Genomic DNA, 2,500 nt, shown 5'->3' with positions numbered 1-2,500 from the left:
TCACGAATAAAATGAAAATAATAATATTATATTTTATAATTTTTTTTAAAGCAAAAACAACTCATACAATCAAGTTATTATCAAACAATTTGCAGCCAGCTCGGTAATTCATTCGTATCTACGCGTCGGCCATTCTTTTTCTTGCCATGTTCGAGTGGGACCAAGAACGAGACACTGCGAGAGCAGTTTCTTTTCTGTAGCCCGGAAACGGAAGTTGCAGCTCGCTTTTAATGGCGCCTATTTCCCCCAGCTCAGTAAGTGCGTTTTCTGCAAGGCGCATGTGCGGGCCGATGGATTACGAGGCTGTGAAATACGAGGGAACAGCAATGAAGTTCACGAAGATACGACGCAGTGCAATCGAATCCGATGCAAAGCAGTCCCGTGCAATGCAATCTGGTTCTTTCCGTTCCCCTTCTTCTCTTCTTCTCTGCCCCGTTCTATTTCCGCCTCTCTGCCATCCACTCCGATGCGGTATCAGAGCAATGAATAACGCGCGGTGTGAGACGAGATGGGATGAGACAAGAGCACAGTGCATAGCAAAATGTCCGTCCGCCACCCCAGACCGGAGAATCACAACACAGCACAGTACAGCACATCACAGCACATCATCACCTTAACACACAAGGCTACACATGTCGGAATCACGACACAGCACAGTACAGCACATCATCACATTAGCCCACAAGGCTACACATATCGGAATCACAACACAGCACAGCACAGCACATCACAGCACATCATCACATTAGCACACAAGGCTACACATGTCGGAATCACAACACAGCACAGCACAGCACATCACAGCACATCATCACATTAGCACACAAGGCTACACATGTCGGAATCACGACACAGCACAGTACAGCACATCACAGCACATCATCACCTCAGCACACAAGGCTATACATGTCAGAATCACAGCACAGCACATCACAGCACATCATCACATTAGCACACAAGGCTACACATGTCGGAATCACGACACAGCACAGTACAGCACATCACAGCACATCATCACATTAGCACACAAGGCTACACATGTCGGAATCACGACACAGCACAGTACAGCACATCACAGCACATCATCACCTTAGCACACAAGGCTACACATGTCGGAATCACGACACAGCACAGTACAGCACATCACAGCACATCATCACATTAGCACACAAGGCTACACATGTCGGAATCACAACACAGCACAGTACAGCACATCACAGCACATCATCACATTAGCACACAAGGCTATACATGTCGGAATCACGACACAGCACAGCACATCACAGCACATCATCACATTAGCACACAAGGCTACACATGTCGGAATCACAACACAGCACAGTACAGCACATAATCACATTAGCACACAAGGCTACACATGTCGGAATCACGACACAGCACAGTACAGCACATCATCACATTAGCACACAAGGCTACACATGTCGGAATCACGACACAACACAGTACAGCACATCACAGCACATCATCACATTAGCACACAAGGCTACACATGTCGGAATCACGACACAGCACAGTACAGCACATCACAGCACATCACCCAACACTTCGAAACCAACAGAACAAGAAGCGGAAAAAAAGACTTGATTCACAACACACATGTAGATCTGTCATTGCTTTTTACATCAAACTGCACCTGACTATCATAATTATGAGGGAAGTACAGAGAATGCACACTGAACAGAACACGAAACAAATGCTGTTGAAATGGGTGTTATTTTCTTCATAGTCATGACATCTTTTCATCAAAGCAAGCCCCCGAGTTGGAGTCGAACCATTGTGTTTTCTGACAAAAGCTCTTCAGAGAAATTCGAATGAGGCCAAGCTGTAACTTTTAAATGAATGGATGTGATAACCCCGTTGGGGTTTCCATGATGTGTCTGTGCGTTCGGCGATACATTAATTACAAGCCAGCCGAGACGCATTTATCAAAGACAGTCGTCATTGGACCTTTTGTTTTATTCGGAATGAATGGGGGTCGACAACGATAATTTCATTTTCTTCTGTGGTATTTTTGGAAGCTTTTGATTTTGGATTATTGAAGATACAGGTTGCTCAAGTGCGAAATTAAGATTTTACAAATATATGGATTCAGAAATCAATCTCTTTCTCTGTTTTCTGTCTATCCGTCTGTCTGTCTGTCTGTCTGTCTCTTTCTCTCTTCCACCCCTCTCCCCCCCCTCTCTCTCTCCTAGAAATACGTGTGTGTGTCTGCTTTGTGTATATTTCTCTCTCTCTCTTTTCTCTTCGTTCCTTTTCTCTCTTTGTCTCTGTTCTTGTATCTGTCCGTCTGTCCTCTCTCTTTGGTTCCCACCCTATCTGTGCTTCTGCCTTCGCCTTTCTTCTGTCTGTCTTTCTCTTTCTTCTCACAGATAGAGACAGGCAAATGGGCAGACACAGACATTCTCCAAAATCCGCGTGATTTACAAAGAAAAGATATTTTTTTAAAAAAACCCAAAAAACCTCGGGAAATATAGGAGGG

The sequence above is a fragment of the Babylonia areolata genome, chromosome 4 (genome assembly GCF_041734735.1).
Source record: "Babylonia areolata isolate BAREFJ2019XMU chromosome 4, ASM4173473v1, whole genome shotgun sequence".
Taxonomy (NCBI): Eukaryota; Metazoa; Mollusca; class Gastropoda; order Neogastropoda; family Buccinidae; genus Babylonia; species Babylonia areolata.
Note: the sequence above shows the minus strand (reverse complement) of the source record.